The sequence below is a fragment of the Macrotis lagotis genome, chromosome 4 (assembly GCF_037893015.1).
Source record: "Macrotis lagotis isolate mMagLag1 chromosome 4, bilby.v1.9.chrom.fasta, whole genome shotgun sequence".
In the NCBI taxonomy this organism is placed as follows: Eukaryota; Metazoa; Chordata; class Mammalia; order Peramelemorphia; family Peramelidae; genus Macrotis; species Macrotis lagotis.
In genome coordinates, this window is record NC_133661.1 from 70,073,403 (window position 1) to 70,082,207 (window position 8,805).

Genomic DNA, 8,805 nt, shown 5'->3' on the forward strand with positions numbered 1-8,805 from the left:
AGGGTCTCCATGATCTTTCCCCATTCCGCATGTTGCAACGGTTTCTTCATTATCCCAATGTATGCCATACTCATTTCTTTTGCTGTTTCCCTAACACATTCATCTGAAATATTTTCCTAATTCCTAGCAAAATATCAAAGGCCTGCTTGTTTTCTTTGAAATCTTCTTGGTGGTGCAGTGGATAGAGCACCAGCCTTGGAGTCAGGAGTACCTGGGTTCAAATCTGGCCTCAGACACTTAATAATAATTACCTAGCTCTGTGGCCTTGGGCAAGCCACTTAACCCCATTTGCCTTGCGAAAATCTAAAATAAAAAAAGAAATCTTCTCAAACTTTAACTTATACTAATCTTGCCCAATTCTAAAAATTCAACAACACACTATCTACATTACTTAGCATTGTATTGTCTTATATTGCTTTCTGATCATCTTATACTAGGTCTTCCTACCTAATAAGCCAGGATCATGTTAAATCCTTTTCATATATTCCTCATAGTATCTAAAAGGAGACCAGTAAATGATGAGGAATTGAATGATTTTATCCAGAACAACAAAGCAAAAAGAAAGTCTTGACAGCTTGTCCTATCCTGATCTAATGTGTTTAATTCATTAAAACCAAAATACTTTGGGGAAAAACGCCAATAAATTTTCACATAATTTGGTAAGACATATTCATTCCCCATTCACTTCTCTTGGAGGTGTTAGCATGTGATAGCTGACTACAACATTTCTCTACCACTTTAACCAGTATATCTTGGTCTTTTTAGACATTGGTAAACAGTCAACACATTTACGGAAAAAAGAACTGTTTATGGTTATTGGAATTGTGTCTTCCTTTGTTCTGGTTTCGGGGAACTTTTCATGGCTATTTGTAATTTAGCCTACTCTTATTTAATGTTTAAAATCTGACTATGCCAAAGAACAGTATAAACTAGAGAGTTCGAATTATCAAAATGCTGAATGACAGAGTTGCTGTGACACTCATAGTTGTAATTGTTATTTATAACCTGCATTAAGACCTGGCAAGATGAGCTATTCCAAAAACATAAATCTGTTTCATATTACACATACTTTTATGCCTTCAGTGATGCACATTCCCGCATCTGACCATACCTGCATGTCCAGTTATTCTGAACCTCCATAAAGATCATCTCTATCCCACTTCTCATTTCTAACCTCCATCAAATTCATTGTTTTCCTCAACACCCTCCGTTTGCCTGTCTTCCCTATGGCTACTAAATGCAACACTCTCCTTCCAGCCCAGGATGTCCTCCCGGACTCCTCACACTCTGACCTGCCTAGTTCACCTTTGTAACACCTCTTGGCGGTGCTTCCTTCTGTCCTCTGACACTTGCCACCTTGCTGATCTAGGTCCCCTTCACCTCACTCTAGGACTATTATATTTGCATTACAGACTGTTGGGTCTTGTCTGCCTCAAGTCTCTCCTCCTTCCTCATGGGCCCACATTCTACTTCCAATCAGCTACAAACCTGGTTTTGTTTTTTTTTATAAATTGCAGGTCCAACCAGGTCATTCTCCCCCCATCCCCAATTCCATTGACTTCTTCATATCTCATTCAAGAATTAACAATTCAGGTGCGGCGTAGTGGATAAAGCACTGACCCTGGAGTCAGGAGTACCTCGGTTCAAATATGGTCTCAGACACTTAATAATTACCTAGCCGTGTGGCTTTTGGCAAGCCACTTAACCCCGTTTGCCTTGCAAAAAAACCTAAAAAAAAAAAGAATTAACAATTCATTCATAACCTAACCTTCCATCCACTTTTCCATTCTTCTTCTGCCTTATTCCCAATACTCTTAGAGCTGCTGACACTGGGCTCTGGGCTCCAGGCCCTCATTCCTAGAATGCTCTCTCCCTTTATTTCTGCGTATTGTCTTCCCTAACTTAAATCCCCCATCTTCCCTGGGAAGTTTTCCCCAACTCTTCTTAATTCTAGTATCTTCACTCTGTCATGGATCCTGTGTTTAGCTTCTTTATGTTTGTTTATTGTTGTTGAAATCATTAGATTATTAAACCCCATGAAGGCGGAGACTGCCTTAGAGTAGGCATTTATGTATTGACTGTCTTTATTGTATCGTGTTCTTTGAAAATTAGTAATCCCTATAAATATGTAGTATTCATCAATCAGCTCCACAGATTGTTGATATTAAACTCTCCATTAATTTTTAACATCCTTTTGAACACTGGAAAGAAGGAAAATACCTGCATATTCTTTATCATTTGTTTTTAAAATTTCATATCGGCTTTTTTATTTTATATCAACTTTATAAGGTTTTTGAATGCTATAAAAATTGACACCTATCTTTTTTTTGTAAAATCATTACTTAACTTTTTCTCATTATTAGGATGAGATCACAGCTTTTAAAATCATGACAACCCCTTAAACTAAGACATGAAAAAGAAATACAAGTAACGTATGGAAGAACTATGAGCTAAGTTAAGAAAATTGGCTTCTTGTCCCATTTCAGAATTCCCTTACATATATAAAAGTGATTAAGTTGGCCATTTTTAGTTTATTGATAAGATGTTGCCAAGGAAATTTCCTGACTAAATTTTTGAAAATGAAAAAGACTTTTGTTCCTCGAAGTTGACCCAGTGCTATTAAGAAATAGAATAGAGGGCCAGCTAGGTGGTGCAGTGGATAAAGCACCAGCCCTGGAGTCAGGAGTACCTGGGTTCAAATCCGGTCTCAGATACTTAATAATCACCTAGCTGTGTGGCCTTGGGCAAGCCACTTAACCCCATATACCTTGCAAAAAATAAAAATAGAATAGAGTAAATCATTTGCAGGTTTACTAATAATCTAGAAAAAACTAATTGTTTTAGTAAATATAGAGTTCAAAACATCAAAAATGTTATTCAGCTTAAACAGTTGAAAAGAGAAGTCCTAGCTTCTGGTACTCAACACAATTCTATTTTCCCTTAGAGTTAAATTATTTTCTTGCTTATGTCTCACGCTGACCCTTTTATTTTTAGTAAAAGCCCTACTCTCCCTAGTACTTGAATGTTCAAAATCCTCTAGTTTAACCCCTTTATGTTACATGTGTAGAAACTTACATTGACGTCAACAGAAATGATTTGTCCCAAGTTTCACAATTCTTGGGATAAGTAAGACTTGATTCTAGTCTGGTCCTTCTTCCAGTATATGCTACAGAGGGAATATGGATGCCCACAAACTTCTCCATCGGTTTTCTCAGTTTTGACTCTCCTCAGTTTCTTCGATTTATCCTCACCTTCTTGCTCTCTCACTTCATCTCTCTCCTGAGTTGGCCCCCATTGCCTTGTCTCCCTCCACAAAGTCTCCTTTGCCTCCCTCCTCTCCATTTCCATAGTCCCCACATGAAGGGTCTCCTTCCCCCACTTCCTTCTTTTCTGCCCTAGCCTCCTAATTGATCTCCCCCCTTCAAATTTCTTAACTTGATAGGAAATGTAGCGGGAATGGAGGAGGGATACAGAAAAAAATAATTTTACAAAGAATTAACTGCTCAAGTCCTATCTGGTTGACTCTGAACTCTAGGAAAACAAAGATGTGTATTTTCCTTCATCTTTGTTTCCCCCAACAGCCCCCAACCCCAATGCCTTACATGGTGCAATTGCCTAATAATCTGCACGCTGAAGTTTTGACATGCCAGCATAATGTCTATTTGAATTTTTTTACTATTTTGTTCGTATTTTAATTTTCTCATCAGAAATAGAAGATGTGGAGTAGGAGCTATTCTGGATGTAATAAACTTTATAAACATTAAAATGTTTGATGTAAATACTAGCGGTTGTTGTTGGGGGTTTTTAAAGTATAAAGTAATTTCTCTCACATTTTCAGGAGTACATTTGCTATTGACTGGAATGGAACAACAGTCAGCAGAGAGAATAAGCTGTCAACTTCTATCCCCTTCCTGGATAGACAAGGAATATTTATTAATTCAAGAAGCAGCAAGCTTCTGGAAAGGGCCCATGGCCTTCTCATGTTGTTAGTATTGAAGTGGCGGCTATTTCTGTTCTCTGTTGAACCATGGAAAGGGTGAAAATCAAGTTAATGAGGTTACAGAGCCATCAAAATAACTGGAAGTCAAAGAGCTTAAAAATTATCTTAAATTATATAATATTGAACCTAAGAAGCTAGTAAATTGAATCAGTTCATTCACCAGGGGAGGTGAAGGCCAAAGTCAAACAAACCAGGTGTTCTAGGTATTCCTAGAAGATGAGTCTTTGCCAGGTGCCCAGCTGAGAGATGAGAGGGCTGCTTCCTGCCGGTTGTGAGGTTTATAAACGTTATGTCAGGCTCTGACCGCTTCCTCCCAGAGGAGATGATATGTGATCTCTGCCTAAGAGTATTCAAATATTGGTTTGGTCTCAGAGAATTCTTTGATCTCTGAAATTATATGTTAAGTCAAATGAACAACTGTCATCCTTTCCAAGATTTTAGTTGCCTCAGCAGGATATAAATTTTATTTTTTTGACTTCAGCAGTAACATGATTTGCACACCTTTCAGACCCTAACTTTCACTATTCTTTGATCACTGACTTTAGATATGAAAACCTCCTGGAATGAGGATTATTATGCCTATTTATTTGTTATAATTAAAAAACTATTTAAATCAAACATAGCATTTACAGTATTTACTGGTGAAAAAGAATTGAGTAGAAGTATAAAAAAATGTTTGGTTTTGGAGCACTGGAACATCACAGGTTATAATTTTTTAATTCATTCACGAAAACTCATGGGACAAAATTAGACCCTCTCCCTAAGTAAATAGGAATATTTCCCAGGCCTTTATGTAGGATTTTGATGGGGGGGGGGGGGGTTAAGACACAAAAAGCATGTCCTATGCCAAGGAGAAAATTGTGTGGATCTTATGTAGAACTCTTGAAATCTACTCCCAATAATGTTTTCTTATTTCTATTTTCTGTCTTCAAAAAATATAAATTCTCTAAATCTAAACCTACTCTTTCTGAGGTGAGTAATACATACATTTTACTTTTTCTTGTCAAATAAGCATTGGAACATTAATTTGTTTTGTTCCTGAAAATCAGGAAGACAAATTTTTTGCATATACAGTAATGAAGCTATGTGTGTGTTGAGTCCATAGATCACTTTTGTGGTCCTTTTGGAAGTCAGATCTAAGGGGTTGGTCAGCAGAAGCTGTTTCTTACTGAACACAAACCCTCCAGTTCCATTGCTAGTCTTTCTATGTAGTTGCTGCTCTTTCTACAGTATTTGATTTACCAGATTTATATGGATAAAGAACTTTTTAACTTTCCTCTCATTTCTCATTGAATTCTCTCTTTAATCCCACATCTCCAGAAAAATATTTTCTTCCTGGATTTTGTTAAATGTAGTTTTTCCTTGTCCAGGAAATCATCATTAATTATGCTGGTTGCCAGCTTCTCTGCAACTTAACTGTTGCTACCTTCATGGTGTAGTGTGTAATAGAAGCAATCCAGGAATGGAAGCTAGGAGACCTGAGTTCTGGTCCTGATAATTCGAAAATCAATCAAGTCATTTTGTTTCTCTGGGCCGAGTGTTTTGGACTTGTTCCATTGATGTTTGTTGGTGGTTGTCAGTGTTCAAACAGCAAAATGGGAACAAAGTAAAATTAACTTGGCTCCATGGGAGTCAGACCCATGGGACACTTTAGAGCTGAAAAGGACCTTGGAGATTATTTATTTACAGATAAAGAAACAGGTCCAGAAAGGCTGCCTTGCCCCAGTCACAGCTGGTCATCTGCAGAACTACTAGGACCCAGGTCTCTTGATACGTTCTCCTCTTTTCCCTTCACATCTCCTGGCCTCCACCCTTGCTCGTATGGATAAAACATTCTGCGAGTCTGAGGAGAGAACAGCAAGTTTGTGAACCTATTATTAAGGCTTAGACTCAGAAGCAGTAAGAATAGAGATTCAAACTCCACTGAAGTCTGGATCTTCTCAATTACAAATGTCCTCTGAGCAACAAGACGCTGACCAAGGGATGGAAGGTTGGGTGAGGGGGGAAGGAAAGAAAACCATTCCCTGCCTCTTCCCCCTTGTTTAAAGGACCTTTACTATTTGTTGTTTTGTTTCAGGGTAATTGTCTTTTTCACTGTTTGAACTACAGCAAATGGGGTAAAGTTGGTCACTTGTAGTCGGCATCTCCTGGGCTTTTTATCCTGGGCTTCCCTCAGCCTGGATGCCAATGGGCTTTCTGATTGGGTTTTGCAGGGAAGATCTAACGTTTGAGATGCTCGCCTTGGAGCCCCGGTTGTCAGAGGATGAAACACTTGATTCTGAAGCCTCTGTCGGGACTGCTGACAGCTCTGAGAATCTGAACGTCCACTGTGATAGACCAGGTAAATGGGGGGGTAGCAGCTTGTGCGGCCCATGGGGTGGATCCCTGACTTGGCACTTAAACTGCCACCACCTCCTCCTCCTCTGCTCTTGGGCCCTGAGTCAGGAACGAATCGATGCATTTTTAAAAAGCACTTATTCATTTACTGGGTGCCAGGATTGTGCCAGGCACAGAGACACCACAAATGGTTAGAAGTAAGAGAATTCCTGCTCTTCAGAAGCAGAAGGGGGAGCAGCGAAGGGGATGACCAGGCCTCAGGGCCTCGGGGGGCTTAGCTTCTCTGGGGGGGGGTGATTTGGCCTTGGGGAGTGGCCCAGCCTTGGGGGCTTAGCTTCCCTCAGGGGTGACCTGACCTTGGGGGGGGGCGGCCTGGCAAGTTCTGAAGATCGAGAGGCCAGAGACTCCAAGCAGCAATGGAGCCCCGAGGAGCCCAGGACTGCAGGGACAAAGCAGAGGCTGCTCCTAGAGTGCCATCCATTCAGGGGGAGCAGACAAGCTGCCCGGATGGGCTCTGGGGGTCTGGCCACTGGAGGCAACCCTGGGTTCTGAGGTTTCTGATCAGCCCCTGCTCCGGGGGACCCCTAGGGTTCAGCGCCTTTGCCCAGAGGGAGCTTTCTGCTATTCATAGAAACTAATGGTGTCAAATGCTGGTTTCTTCTATTAAAACTTCTGTGTTTGGGATGGCTAGGTGGCTCACTGGATAAAGCACTGGCCCTGGAGTTAGGAGAACCTGGGTTCAAATCCGGTCTCAGACACTTAATAATTACCTAGCTGTGTGGCCTTGGGCAAGCCACTTAACCCCATTTACGTTGCAAAAAACCTAAAAAAAACCTTCTGCATCTGATTCCTAAAAGGGGAATGGTTTCTCTTTGATGTAACTTCAAGTTAAAAGCACAAGAAATATTGGACCTTATGCCACCTTTGCTGTATGCCATAGCTTCCTCTGGCATGGTGGTTTTAAATGCATCAGCCTACAGAGAAAAACAATTATATTGAAACAGCTCTCCAAATAGTTTTTTTAAGGTTTTTGCAAGGCATTGGAATTAAGTGACTTGTCCAAGGTCACACAATTAGCTAATTATTAAGTGTCTGAGGCCAGATTTGAACTCAGGTAGTCCTGACTCCAGGGCCAGTGCTCTATCCACTGTGCCACTTAGTCACCCCCAAAATATATTTTTTGATAAATAAAAATCCAACCTCAGACACTTGTTGTCTGAGGAAAAGCTGTAGCTTTGGTTTCTGGAGGGTTCTTAAAAGCTGCACCTGATTTAAACCTGAACCAAGTACCTGTGACCAAGAAATGGAGACCTTTATTCCAAATTATTTATAAGGCTCTATAGATTGTTAATTGAAAATTAAAAACTTGTTTCTATTAATCATTCGGAGCATGTCTTACACACTAGAGTGTGTAAGAAGAAATTAATTTTATTTTGTTAAGATGTCAGAATAACCAATGCCAGTCTGACTCCTAGTTGGTTTACACCAAATACACAAGTGTGCCAAGTTCTCAATAGCCATACAATTCCTATGGTCCCTGGGGCTTTTCAACAACTTCCTAGCTCTCTTCTTCTCAGACTTTAAAGCTGTATCATAATCCCTCTGTGCTGCTCCCTACCTGCTGATCATTGAACAAGAGACAAGAGACTAACAAACACACACTGCTGGAAAATCATCAGAAAAGTCTCACCCTCACCACAAGCAGCATGATGTCTAATTCAGTCTTAAAAGACATTCCTAAGAAATCGTGCATGAATAAATGCCATTAAAGCTGCCAAAAAGAAAATGTGACCAAACTAACTTTTCTCTTTTTTCTCAAACCATCAGTATTAAGCAAATCAAACTAAACAATAAACCAAGGACTACTTGAAGCTATTTTTATTCATATTCTGGTTACTAAACTTTACTTTAAATATATATATATATATTATATACAATACATAAAAATATGTGTGTATGTGTGTGTGTGTGTGTGTGTGTGTGTGTGTGTGTGTGTGTGTGTGGTTTTAGCCTCCTCCTCAGAGAAGAGCAGAGGAGAAATCATGGGCCATCAGAATTGAAGACAAGATCCTCTTTATATATTTTTGGAGAATGATGCCTTTTTTGTCACCACAGGGTGTCCCCACATACCTCATGATGAACTCTCCTCCTAAACTTCATAGCATTTGTTAGATTATAAAATGGGGCTTTATACTGTGAGAGAAATGAAGGTGAACTCACCTATCTGAACTGTGACACCCTTTCTTGAGACATTTTTGGAATTCCTATTGCAATTTATCTAACTACCACATAAGCACTGTCCTAAGAAAGAGACCTTGACACCCATACCCTGATGCCTGGCTGGGTTAATTCCTCACCTTGCTTTGTAATGTGCCATTAGCACCATTTTAATACTTCTATGAACTGAATATTAAGACCTATTGTGAGATCATCATTTAAAACTAATACACTATTGTGCATAAGCTGTG